Here is a 15097-nt window from a genome sequence, read left to right as displayed (position 1 = left end):
GGGTCCACACTTTGGTTTCTGTGGCTTCTCGGAATGGCCGCTAACTCGTGCAGTTGAGTGGGTGGGTGATGCAGAAAGTATGTTTCAGACTGAGAGGGAGAGACCTTCGTACCCCACTCGTCACGGACAGGGACTCACTTGTGGAGATCTGTATAATAACGACGGGGCCCTCCTGGCCTTGTGAATTCAATCAAGTTGAGCTGATCAAGAAGTTATGACGTGGAGGTCGCGACGGACGCCGCAGAAGCACACTGTGTCATCAAAAGTATCCGAACACCCCGAAAAACATACGTTTCTCATACTAGGTGCATTTTGCTGCCACCTACTGCCAGGTGCTCTATGTCAGCGACCTCAGTAGTCAGTAGACATCGCGAGAGAGCAGAATGGGGCGCTCTGCGGAAATAATGGACTTCTAACGTGCTCAGGTTATTGGGTGTCACTTGTGTCATACGTCTGTACTCGAGATTTCCACACTCCTAAACATTCCTAGATCCACTGGGATAGTGAAGTGAAAATGTGAGGGGACACGTACAGCACAAAAGCGTACAGGTAGACCTCGTCTGTTGACTGACAGAGACCGCCGACGGTTGAAGAGGGTCGTAATGTGTGATAGGATCTCGTCTGTTGACTGACAGAGACTGCCGACGGTTGAAGAGGGTCATAATGTGTGATAGGCAGACATCTATCCAGACCATCGCACAGGAATTCCAAACTGCATCAGAATCCACTGCAACTAATATGGTAGTTAGACGTGGGGTGATATAACTAGGATTTCATGGTCGAGCGGTTGCTCATACACGTCAGTAAATGCCAAATGACGCCTCGATTGGTGTAAGAAGAGTAAACATTGGACGACTGAACATTGGAAAAACGTTGTGTGGAGTGGACGAATCACGGCACACAATGTGGCGATCCGTTGGCAGGATATGGATATGGCGAATACCCGGTGAACGTCATCTGCCAGCGTTTTTAGTGCCAACAGTAAAATTCGGAGACGAGGGTGTTATGGTGTGGTCGTGTTTTAAATGTTTTGCGTGGCACTATCACAGCACAGGCCTACATTGATGTTTTAAGCACCTTCTTGCTTCTCACTGTCGAAGAGCAATTCGGGGATGGAGATTGCATCTTTCGACACAATCGAGCACGTGTTTATAATGCACGATATGTGGCGGAGTGGTTACACAAGAATAACACCCCTGTAATGGACTCGGCTGCACAGTCCTAAACCTGAATCCTGTAGAACACCTTTCAGATGTTTTGGAACGTCGACTTCGTGCCAGGCGCCACCGACCAACATCGATACCTCTCCTCAGTGCAGCACTCCGTGAAGAATGGGCTGGCATTCCGCAAGAAACCTTCCAGCATCTGACTGAACGTATGCCTGCGAGAGTGGAAGCTGCAAGATTACGGGTGGGCCAACACCGTATTGAATTCCAGCATTATCGATGGAGGGCGCGACGAATTTGTCAGTCATTTTCGGCCTTGTGTCTGGATACTTTTGATCACATAGTGTAGTTTCATAAGCTGAGACAACAGCAAGAGTATCTAACCGGGAGAGACAATTGCGCTGCTGAAAGAGTTTCCTTAACAGGCGGCGCCGACAAGGGGCCTGGATGGCGGCAGAATCGCTAGATGACTTATCAGTAACCACGTGATCAGGTGCAGAAGCACTCATGACTTCGTCATCCACAAACTCAGGCTGGAAAAGAGGGTTCTTCAATGAACGGCGAGTCGCAGGTAAAGGCCCCTTAGCTACATCAGCACTGTGTCCTGCGACTCTTGTTTTGAATAACCGTGGCCGGTGCTGCGGGAGTGACGGCGTTCATATCCCCAAATGTGGGCAGTGGGGACAAATCACGAATATTATCTCTCTCAGTAACCGGGTTTGGCTCGGCTGCAGAATCCTGTGCAAGAAGATCCATTAAAGTCAATTTTTACTCTGCTCGTAAGTGGGTTTTAATACCACCACGATGCGGACAATTGGTGCGAATGGGGTCACCCAGATTACAACTGAAGCAAGTTCCTCCCTGGCCGGTATAAGTAATATGAACCAGATACCCATATACCTGTAAATGAGAGGGAATGCTTTTTCAATCGGCATTTCTACCGGCCGAACACCACTATAGACCTGTAAGCGGTTTTGATCAGACCATAATTTTCCTTGAATATATCATATGCCTTTTAAGGGAACAGGGTAGACCTCCGAAAACTGTCATCTACCTCGGGTGGAAGATTAAAAACCTGAACATTTGTACATACCACTTCTGCATTCGCCAAAAGAACCATGGTAGTGGAACCATAAAGATGATTACCGTAATGTAATAATATGCTGCCAATTTAACAAAAAACACGCATAATTCCGAAGCAATGTAAGCAGTATGCACTTGATCTATAATGACAATCATGCCCACCAACCAGTCGTGTGTCTGTAGAGAGCCAGGCTGCACATGCCACGTGGATTTATCAGAACTGAAGCTGACCATGTCTGTACGTGGAGCAGACGTAGGAAGCATTTTGGACATCACGTCGCGAGACAACGCCGCATCAGGAAAGGCTGCAGAAGCACGAGACACTAGACGACGAACAGCAATGCGACGGGTGCAAGGACTCACTTGACACTGGAAAGAAACAGGAACATTCGCAGCACTCAGTAAGAGGTGGAACTACCTGTATGACAACCCACTACCCCGAACTCGCGTACGGGAATGACTCAGTGAGCTACTGCGGCTGGTGGGGTAGTGCGGGGTGATATACGTTTCTCTGTACATCCAGATGCACTGCACGAGGTGACAGTGTCGTCAGCTACTCGTATTCAAAATGCACCCTATCTGATTTTGCTACATAAACGTCTTTCTTGAGACTGGATGAGGAATCGCATCTCGACTCCCAAGTTCGGTAGTTTTACTTCACTCTGTATATGCCATTCATTACAATACGCTTACTTTGATACCTTCTTATTCAATAATATACCTACTCCTCCTGCTTTACCCCTTTTTGACCACGTATTAATGACCCTGTACTTTCCTGGTCAATGGCCTTAATTTAAATGTAAACAGTGTGCAAGAACATCGATTTGTAACGATTTACGTGAAAGATGCTAACATTGGCAACATTTCGTGTAATTTACACAATTTCACGGCTTACGGAGCTGAACACTTGTTTGAAATTACTGTATTTCTACAGTGAAAAGACCTATTTTTGATGGTGACACATATATTTATCGGAGGAGTATTAAGGTCTGTCATGTGCTGAAGCGAAGCTACCTGATAGACATATTAAACATCACTGAATTATCAACGGTAATTTATTTTGTGTGTATTGTAAAATGGAACGACAAGAGTTAGTCAAACTCCGGTGTTTATTCAACATGCCGCTGCCGTACTATGCTATTCAAACAGGCATATTACAAACATTAACTTCTTAAAACTCTTATTAAACAGACATAAACAAATTGAAATAATAGAACAAATCATTCATGCTAATGAAATCCAGAATGAAATTTCGAGTCTCGGTCCGGCACACAGTTTTCGTCTGCCAGGAGGTTTCATATCAGCGTACACTCCGCTGCAGAGTGGAAATTTCATTCTGGAAACATTCCCCAGGCTGCGGCTAAGCCATGTCTCTGCAATATCCTTTCTTCCAGGAGTGCTAGTTCATCAAGGTATGCAGGAGCGCTTCTGCGAAGTTTGGAAGGTAGGATACCAGGTACCGGCGAAATTAGAGCTGTGAGGAGGGGTCGTGAGTCGTGCTTGGGTAGCTCAGAAGGTAGAGCACTTGCCCGTGAATGGCAAAGGTCCCGAGTTTGAGTTTCAGTCCGGCACACAGTTTTAATCCGCCAGGAAGTTTCATTCATGCTGATGCTCATCTATCGTGCATCTGTGGAGGAGTCTTTGTTTTTCCACTATTTTAATGACTAAGAAGTAAAATTTTATGAAAGTTAGTGTGTGTGTTGAATAATAAGTATGGTAATTTTATAACTGACTTCAGTAGCTCTACAATGGTATGTCGTACACATTTGAAATTGTGTCTGTAGTTTTTCTTACTTTTGTTGTAAGCAATTTTAAACACAAATGTTGATAACTTTGTTAACATTTGTTTTGGAAATATCGCAGTAATTTCATTGAATTCGTCTCTTTATTGTGATTTCAATCCTCTCGTTAGATTTTTGTTAGCATGTCTCCAAGGGATTTTCTTGTTTTTGGTAAATAAAGCGTTCTTCTTGTGGGGCAGCTGCAACTTTACAAGCACATTCTGCAAAATGAAGAAACCTCAAAACAGTTACTGAAGCGTCAATGTTTCACTGTATACCCGACCGTTTTCGGAACACTTTAAAGTTTCATCATTTGTTGTAAACTGTAAAATAAAAATATAGCCTTACGAGAGATTGGAGGCAATTCTGAAGTTCTTTTCTTTTTAAATATGTCAGACAATAAATTATACAGCTAAAATTTCTAAAATAAAATAGAAGAAGGCTGTAAGTCATTACTTGATTCGGGCAGCATTCGGCCCATTTGCCATGGAACGAAAGTTCCGTGTCAGAATTGTTTTGCTTCTAATAATGATGAGAGTGTTTTCTTAAATAAGGGGTTATCGGTTAAACTAAGGGAGGATATATCTGAGAAACAAGAATCTATGATACTTGCTCATAAAACAGTGGCGTTAGAGAGCGCTAACATTTCAGCTCCTCTTTAAAAGTAGGTGTCTTCGCAACAAATGGTATTTTATAAGATAATAGGGGGCTTAGGACTAAACGTAGGGCAGAATGGTAGTCGTTGAAGTCACTTAACAAAAAGCTTGTAGACCATAGTGCCATAGTTGTAGATTCTGATAAAGGAGAAAGAGCTGTTGCCCTTTCCCAGCAGGATTATATGGATAAAACTGAACAGTTTTTTGCTAATAATTACAGTGTTAAATTTAGGGATGATACAAAAAAGTATTCCGATGAAATCAGGAAGGCTCTTAAAGAAATTAGGACGACGAGAAGTCAGAGAACCAGCTAAGAATGAGGAACCCTAAAGCACATATACTTTGGGCAGCGATGAAGGTACAAAAATCTGACCATTCGACAAGACCAATTATCAGTGCGCGGGGCGATCAATCGTGGCTCAGTACTGCCCCAAACCACCGTCGTCTACAAAGTATGGCGACGACCTGGAAAGAGATCCCACCCGTCCAATGTGGTGTTATTCCTGACGTCATGGTGTGAGGAGCCAGCGGGCTAACTTCAGGTGGCGCCTATTAATGACTGGATGAACTTAGACAACACAAAACTACGTCACGGGCATCCTGCGTCCTCATGTTTTACATCTAATGTGACAGTAATGTGGCGCCATTTTTCAACAAGCTAACGCTAGTCCACATTTAGCTCGTGTCTCTTTGAACTGGCTACGCTGTGTTCAGGTCCTCCCGTGGCCAGCAAGATCCCAAGATCTGTTCCCTACAGAACACGGGCAGGATCCGCCCGGACGTCAACTTCGTCCCAGTGCCAGTATGCCACGTATCTCGTATCAGCTGGAAAGATGTGTGAGTTTTTAAAAGTATATAAGACTAAACTTAGTGCAGACAGGACTCGGGAGACCCGATGGTACTGACCGACCGTCGTGTCACCCACAGAACGAGGCGTCACTGAAGGCGGATATGGAGGGACACGTGGTCAGCACACCGCCCTCCCGGCGGTTGTCAGTTTTCGAGATCGGAGCCGCTACTTCTCAGTCAAGTAGTTTCTCAGTTTGCCTCGCAGGGGTTGAGCGCAACCCTTTCGCCAGCAGCACTTGCCGGGTTGGACGGTCACCTATTCAAGGTCTCTACTAACGGGAACCGGTGTTACCGCTGCGGCAAGGTCGTTGGCCTTGAAAAGCATATACTACTTCCATAACTAGTAACACTCAAGCCCTGATACTTTCAAGATGAGTAAAACGTATAGTTACAATGCTCCAGAGAAACAATTTGGGATTACGTTCTGAATCATGATCTGAATAGAAGATTTTAATGTTCTTGAAGAAATTTATGTGTTTGTTTGTGAATGAATATGAAATGCATAATGTTTGTGTTCTGCAAATTTACTGCGTGATGTGTTGTTGAGCAAATGGTGTGCTTAATCAGCTTTACTGTACTACAAAGAAAGTACGTAATCTGGAAAACCAATACGCAATGCCCATAGTGAAATCAATCCATCTGAAATTTACCCAGTCTCATGAGTGCCAGGTTCTATAGCCCTTTACAATAAACTGACAAAATTTCTTGTGCAAATAAGCAACGAAATAAATTTTCCATAGCTCTAGAGTCGCAACGAATGTAATCTTGGCATTTTGTTCTCTCCACAGTAAGCGTAGAAAATAATCAGTCCTGGCACAGCGAAGTGAAATGCCGGCCGTAAAATAGCTTCATACAAATAATATCAGTAGATTGGCTGATAAATTAATAACCTTGCAAATGTTCAATGAAAATACTAGATAATGGCTCAGCGCTGTGCAATGGTGCCTGCATTGAAACTGTTACAAACGTTAATACTTTTTTATTGTGGCACATTAATATTTTCCTGATTCTGATTGAAAAATGATTTCTTTTAGTAAAACATTCATGGGTTTTAAATAAATACGACATGGAAGAGGTTGAGGTACTGATAAGGGGATTTGCTAAGACCAAATGCTTCATTTTAAAAATTGTATTCAAAATGAAGTTTCACCTTCACAAAATCTGATATGATACACTTTACATTAACTTCAAAATCAATGAACTTCTCAACTTTTCTAGAATTCTCACTTACTGTCGCAATTAAAAACACTTTAATCGTTACATGAGAGAAAGTCTCACATCATTTGACAAAATAGATACCAAAATTCAACTTCTCTGTATTAGGATTACAAAACACACAAAATATTACAAATCGGACATAGCTAATCAACCTATACATTAAATCTGATGGAAAATACTTGGTTCCTACATTCAAGGGTCACTATTGGAAAATTCAGATAAATCCACATATTGCGTTGATCCATACTTAAAACTAAATACGAGTATACAAAATTTCATTACCTTACAGATTTGTTCCAATTGTTTTCCTTTGAGTTACAGTATAAATTCATTACTTTTTTATAATTGTTAAGGACAATGGTCAATATTTGTTAACAATCAATATTATTTCAATTCTTGATAATCTTATAGCCTCATTAATTAATAATACACACTTTACACTTTTATAGAAATAACTACAACCTAGCATTTATCGGCTCTGTGTTAGCATAAACAATATCATTCATCACTTCATTGTATAAAACCTGTATAATGCTGCGTCTGTAGACCAACAACAAAATTCTCACAGCTAGCCGCTAGCTTTTAGTCTTACATCTTACTTAAGACTGAGTACAACGGCAGTTGCAACTGCACTCCACGTGCTCCTACTCATAAATCGATTCTGCCACTCAGGCAACACCTTTGGTTCAGTGGTGTCAAAGATACAATCTCTCCTTCGTATGACAGCCTTTCTAATCATTTTTAATGAATTATGATACGAAATCTGGCTCCACGTGTAAATGGACCCCTCAGAAGATAGTCACACAGTACAGACTCCTCCATCAACTTCATTCAGCGAAAAGAACTGGGCCTACATATACGATATTCGTAGACTGCACAAGCAGTGAATTAGTTTGTACAAGCAATGGATTACACTGACCATGTCTTTGACTTTTGTTTGCAGCGTCCAGCAATGCCCTGGGGCTAGCTCCTCATTTGTAAAAACATAGGTTTGGTATATTAAAAAAAAAGGTTAATAATCAGTATCAAGTCTTAAATCCTGACTCTACATCCTACATAGCATCGCACACTTGAGTGAGATTACGTAGCACAACGTCATACAAACAGAATCCGTACAGTAGTACACATCAACCTATCTTTATCAGCACTTGGAACCTAATAAGATGCAGAGAAAGAATTAGTTATTTCTAACATTGCCTCTATTCCACGACACGTCGCCACTGTTGTCATGCCTAAGGTGGACGTACGGGGAAATAGGTAGTCATAATGTTCTGGCTGATCACTGTGTTGTCGTGGAATGATATTAACCAAGCAATGCCAGATTAACTTCGCCACGAAAATTAATCTTAATTGCAACAAATAAACTGTATTGTTCTCACCCAACTCTCATTGCACTGTAGCATCAGCACCAATGCATGAATCTCTGTCAGAAGGAAGCAGTGTTCCTCTCAATATTAGGAAACGGATGGTTTCGGCTTTTCGTCTTCGGAAAACAATATCCGAACCGCAAATGTAGAATAATGGTGAGTACTATTCAAACGAATAAAACCATATAAGCGACAGCTCACAAAAGTCTCCCGTTGGTCGAAGCCAAAACCGACTTGAAGGGCTTAAAACTGCCACAGTGATCAAACAAGGAGGTTGCTACGGAGCATTTGTCCATTAAGAGTCGTTTAGATTACAGAAAGGTAAATACCGCGATATGACAGAAACAAAATATAATGAGAGGAATTCAAAGTGTCGAAAACAGGCATCTTCCAAGTTGCAACAGTTGTCGGCTAGCTCAATAGATGATACAATGGCCTTCCCAAGCCAGTTAGTGTATGTACAGACCAGAGTACGGAGCAACGTCATACTTCTAATTTTCCCCGTACTGCAAAGTTCTTTGGTAATTTTTACTCGATACTCTAATCAGCGAAATATCACATACCTTATCAACGCATCAAGTTCCATTTCGCTTCCTCCACCGCTTCTGAATGCTTAATTCTTTTTTCAGGCAGTGTATACATGGTTGTCCATAGATAGTGACCAGGATCTCACGAAATAAGAGTCAAACGAAAAAATTACTAAGAATGAAACTTGTCTAGCTTGAAGGGGGAAACCAGTTGGCGCTATGGTTGGCCCGCTAGGTGGCGCTGCCACAGGTCGAACGGATATCAACTATGTTTTTTTTTTTAAATAGGAACCCCCATTTTATATTACATATTCGTGTAGTACGTAAAGAAATAATTGGACCACTTTTTTCGCTTTGTGATAGATAGCGCTGTAATAGCCACAAACGTATAAGTACGTGGTATCATGTAACATTCCGCCAGTGCAGACGGTATGTGCTTCGTGATACATTACCCGTGTTAAAATGTACCGTTTACCAATTGCGGAAAAGGTCGATATCGTGTTGATGTATGGCTATTGTGATCAAAATGACCAACGGGTGTGTGCTGTGTATGCTGCTCAGTATTCTGGACGACATCATCCAAGTGCCCGGACCGTTCCCCGGATAGCTACATTGTTTAAGGAAACAGGAAGTGTGCTAAATGGTTCAAATGGCTCTGAGCACTATGCGAGTTAACTTCTGAGATCATCAGTCGCCTAGAACTTAGAACTAATTAAACCTAAGGACATCACACACATCCATGCCCGAGGCAGGATTCGAACCTGCGACCGTAGCGGTCGCTCGGCTCCAGACTGTAGCGCCTAGAACCGCTCGGCCACTCCCGCCGGCGGAAGTGTGCAGCGACATGTGGAACGTCAACCACGGCCTGCAACAAATGATGATGCCCAAGTAGGTGTTTTAGCTGCTGTCGCGGCTAATCCGCACATCAGTAGCAGATAAATTGCGTGAGAATCGGGAATCTCAAAAACGTCGGTGTTGAGAATGCTACATCAATATCGATTGCACCCGTACCATATTTCTATGGAACAGGAATTGCATGGCGACAACTTTGAACGTCGTCTACAGTTGTGCCACTGAGCACAAGAGAAATTACGGGACGATGACAGATATTTTGCACGCGTTCTATTTAGCGACGTAGCGTCATTCACCAGCAGTGGTAACGTAAACCGGCATAATATGCGCTGTTGGGCAACAGAAAATCCACGATGGTTGCGACAAGTCGAACATCAGCGACCTAAACGGGTTAACGTATGGTGCGGCGTTATGGGAGGAAGGATAATTGGCCCCCATTTTATCAATGACAGTCTAAATGGTGCAATGTATGCAGATTTCCTAAGTAATGTTTTGTCCACGTTACTACAAGATGTTTCACTGCATGACAGAATGCCGATGTACTTCCAACACGATGAATGTCCGGCACGTAACTCGCGTCTGGTTGAATCGGTGTTGAGTAGCGTATTTCATGACAGGTGGAGTGGTCGTCGAAGCACCATACCGTGGCCCTTACGTTCGCCGGATCTGAGGCCCCCGGATTTCTTTCTGCGAGGAAAGTTGGAGGATATTTGCCATCGTGATCCACCGACAACGCCTGACAACATGCGTCAGCGCATTGTCAATGCATGTGCGAACATTACGGAAGGCGAACTACTTGCTGTTGAGAGGAATGTCGTTACACGTATTGCCAAATGCATTGAGGTTGACGGACATCATTTTAAACATTCGTTGCATTAATGTGGTATTTACAGGTAATCACGCTGTAACAGCATGCGTTCTCAGAAATGATAAGTCCACAAAGGTACATGTATCACATTGGAACAACCGAAATAAAATGTTCAAACGTACCTACGTTATGTATTTTAATTTGAAAAACCTACTTATTACCAACTGTTCGTCTAAAATTGTGAGTGATATGTTGGTGACTATTACAGCGCCATCTATCACAAAGCGGAAAAAGTGGTCCAACTAAAACATTCATATTTCTTTAGGTACTACACGAACATGTAATACACAATGAGGGTTCACATTTAAAAAAAACACACTTGATATCCTTGTGACCTATGGCAGCGCCAACTAGAGGGCCAACCAACAAACTAGACAAGGTTCGTTCTTTGTAGTTTTGTCGTTTGACGCTTAAAAATGGTTCAAATGGCTGTCAAGCACTATGGGACTCAACTTCTGAGGTCATTAGCCCCCTAGAACTTAGAACTAGTTAAACCTAACTAATCTAAGGACATCACGCAAATCCATGCCCGAGGCAGGATTCGAACCTGCGACCGTAGCGGTCCGGACTGCACCACCTAGAACCGCACGGCCACTTCAGCTGGCGTTTGACGCTTATTTCGTGAGATATATGGCCCGGTCACGATCAGTGGACCACCCTGTATTAAGTTGAATAACATTTCATTCCTGCGTATCATATTCGTAATCGTTTTACAATTTTGCACCTGATGAACAGGATTTGTTCTCTGATAACAGCTGGGGCCTGCAGAAGGACTTCCTTTCACTCCTTTTACTTTTTGTTTGACAGCGAAGACCTGACCCTCTGCACGTTTCTATTTACTGCTATCGTGCTGTACCTGCACATCACATAGACTTCATTTGTTGTCTGTGAGCACCGGTATTTACTGTTAGTGCAGTCGTGCAACGACGCGGGTAATCGCTTTGAAATATATCAAACTTGACTTTAGCGAACCTTTCCTTGTCTTGCTAGAGTTTGTAACAGCAGTAAATTTATTTTTAATTGTCATTTAACTAAATGCACCTCTCTTAATTTCAGCAGAGGACTCTAGAATTAGCTAGTGACAGTTATTTCTTCGGGCTTTTATTCAGTAGCTCAATTACAGAATTACTTAACTACGGAATAGCTTTTATGCAACATTCGGTCTTACGCTTTAAAAAGGCAACGAAACCTGAATGCCCCTTTCGCTAAGTCTATAAAACTTTTGTCTAGCGCAGTTGGCTTGAAATATGTGACTTCGACGGGTCAGGGACAAATGAAATGTGTAGGTTCCTCTCTCTCTGGGAGCATTTTAATGACAACGCGTAATACGCAAGCTACAAGCTGTACAACGTGGAGAAAAAAAGGCAAAAAAAGGCTCTGAGCACTATGGGACTTAACGTATGAGGTCATCAGTCCCATCGAACTTAGAACTACTTAAACCTAACTAAACTAAGCACATCACACACATCCATGCCCGAGGCAGGATTCTGTTGCTGTGATCTTCATTCCAAAGACTGCTTTGTGCTTCTCTTCACTCTAGTCTCTGCAAGCCAGTTCATCCCTAGATATTGCAATCCATATTTGTTTGGGCATGCTTACATACAATCGTTTGGTCTCCCTCTACAGGTGTTATTCCTCCGCTCGAAATACTTCCTTTCGTTACCGAATTGACGATTCCTTGATGCAAAGGATGGTGTCCTATCAACCGATCTCTTCCTTTATTTCATTTTCTTCCCATTTCCATTCAGTACCTCCTCCCCAGTTACCCGAGATGTCCCACGAATCTTCAGCATTTTTCCGAAGCATCACATTTTAAAAGCTTCTGTTATTTTCTTGTCTGAAATGTATATCGTCCACGTTTCAGGTCTACACAAACAACAGGTCGAAGAAATACGTCCATAAAAGATTTACGAAAACATCCATTTGTACAGGACGTTAACACGTTTCCTTTCTTCAAATGAGCTTTTTCCTTTTTTGTTGCCAGTCTGCAATTTATATTCTGCCTACTTAGGTCTGGCAAGAGTAAGCTACTGCTTTTTTATGCCATTCAACTGCTTTTATTGTGCCATTCACAAATGTAATTCCCTTAGCATCACTTGATTTAATTCGACTACGTTCCATTACCTTTATTTTACTTGTATTGATATTCATCTTATAACCATTTCCAAAGACACTATTTATCGCCTTCAGCTGTCTTGCATGTCCTTTTCTTCCTTCGAGGAATTACAACGACTAATGAAAAAATTAATTTTTTTATGTCTTCCCTCTAAACTTTAATTCCCTGTCTAAGTCACTAAGATCACGGAAATGAACCGTTCGAGTCCTACTGATCAATTTCGCCAGCTTAGCGGTAGTATAATGTGTAAATCTCAGCCTCTCCGCATGTTTGCTATCGTGTAAGGGTGTGTCACAGTATTGTTAATAATAGATCCGTTCAGGTGCGGCGTTTTTCTTAACGTTCCTCTCGGTGTTATTGAAGTGGAGTGCGCTATGCTTAAGCACCTGTTATTTCTCCTTTTGTTCTCATTTCACTGATCATCGAAAAGAAATGCAGTTCTATAGAGCACTGTCTCACAACATAGGCAGTGACGTAGTTCAGATAACATTAGGAAAACTGTTTCGTCTATACTTCACTCTAACACCACTGAAAGTGACTCACATCATACGTGTCGGTACTAATAACTGGCTCTACAGTAACCATATTTGTTGCAGCTAATGTCGTTGTGAGGACCGTTCAATTCGATCAATGGCTATGACGGTTCCCGTGATTGCTGCTGCTCCATCCTCAGAATAAAACACTCAATCCAGCTAAAGTTTGCGGGAAAAATTGTATTGTTTTTCCTGTGGACGTAATGGAACTTTTATTCTCAGGGGTTGACCTAGCAACAAATAAGGTAGAATATGTGGCCTGAGTGCTTAATATTTGCATTTATGGATAGTCGTTGCTTACTGGCTACTATGCTGACTGCAACATGATGACTGACAATTTTCTTGCCAGATGAAGTGTCTTACTACATGCGAAACTTGTCCAAACAAGTTATTCATCGCTGCTCTTTCTTTAGATTCATACCCTCCATAGCTACAATCCAGGTAGTGAAATTCTACAGATTATTAATTACTTTGTTAATAGAACTTACGCCAGAATAGTTAACTGTGGAATAACCAGCAGTGAAAATGAAGTTTATCGGTATTCAGCGTTCTATGCGTAGTATCGCAGCTGTTTTGTAAGAAAGAAAGGCTAGCCATCAAACACGCATTTTATTTCTCTGGCGTTTGAAGACTTGTTAGACCAGAAATACATGTGGTACTTTCGGTTCTCGTTGGTTGATATGGGAGAAGAAACATCTTATAACAACAGCTTTGCTATCTCTTAGTACGTAAGTTCATAGATTAATATAATGGACATAACGTGCAAAGTTAATCGACATGTCTGCCGCATAGCCCTTTCAAACGCCTTTGAGTTTTAGAGACACAGCCAGTCTCGTCTGTCTGCTCCACGATTCACTGGATGTAGAACTGTATACATCTTGTAGCAAGTATAATATCGAACATCGTTCAAACGGTTGAAATGACTCTAAGCACTATGGGACTTAACTCCTTAGGTCATCACTCCCCTAGACTTAGAACTACTTAAACGTAACTAACCTAAGGACATCACACATATCCATGCCTGAGGCAGGATTCGAACCTGCGACCGTATCAGCAACGTGGTTCCGGACTGAAGCACCTAGGACCGCTCGGTCACAGCGGCCGGCCGAACATCGTTATGATTCACTTTAATCATGATGGACCTATTATATACAGTATTATTTTGCAACGGTATGGAAACTAAAGACCAAATATCATTTAGTTACGTTTCATTAGAGTTGTGTTCAAGTCCTTCATAGCCGGCCTTGTGGCCGAACGGTTCTAGGCACTTCAGTCTGGAACCGCGCGACCGCTACGGTCGCATGTTCGAATTCTGCCTCGGGCATGGATGTGTGTGATGTCCTTTGGTTAGTTAGGTTTAAGTGGTTCTAAGTTCTAGGGGACTGATGACCTAAGAAGTTGAGTCCCATAGTGCTCAGAGCCATTTGAACCAACCAAGTCCTTCATAATGCGTTCATTCATTTGTATCTGATCACCACAGGCTTTATTCGACATACCGTCGTCCACATTGGAGTGTTATTTGAAAACCGAAACTGTTAATGATATAAAAAACAAATTAAAACAGTTTTATATGTCACTGACTTCTGTTAATTTGTCTTTTATGCCTTGAATCGGCTCTGAAAAACGCAACTCCGTCTTTTCTAGTGCTCTTCAATCGTTCGAACAACATATTTTCTGTTCTCCTTTTAAAGGTCCAGTTTGGGTGAATTCTGAAATTGTATTACAGACAGCGCCTACTTAAAGCACCGATTCTCTCATGAATGTTGTCTCATATCCACCATATCATCTTACCACGGCAATCGCATATTTACTAACCACGTGTCAATTCGACAGTATTTTCTAATATGGTTTTTGTCTCTACGAAAGTTATTCAGTTATACGTCTTTGCTGTAGTTCATAAATTAATGAGACTCTCACGCTGTTATACCCAGTGTTCTCTGCCCATCGTGACCAACGAAACATCTTCATCTTTTGCCAAATCATTACATCAGCATCTGACAAACGTTTACGATTTCATTCATAAAAATGAAGTCAGGGCCGAATGCACTCCTCAAAAGACGCATGCCGTGACAACGTTGATC

General features: G+C 42.1%; 1 protein-coding gene across 1 annotated transcript in view; it reads left to right on the top strand.

Annotated features, from left to right (window-relative positions):
• The window catches only part of LOC126355536 (uncharacterized), a 665993-nt gene that overhangs the window by 280361 nt on the left and 370535 nt on the right, over positions 1–15097 (top strand). The window lies entirely within an intron of this gene.

The sequence above is a fragment of the Schistocerca gregaria genome, chromosome 3 (assembly GCF_023897955.1).
Source record: "Schistocerca gregaria isolate iqSchGreg1 chromosome 3, iqSchGreg1.2, whole genome shotgun sequence".
Lineage (NCBI taxonomy): Eukaryota > Metazoa > Arthropoda > Insecta > Orthoptera > Acrididae > Schistocerca > Schistocerca gregaria.
Note: the sequence above shows the minus strand (reverse complement) of the source record. Positions and strands in the feature narration are given on the sequence as shown.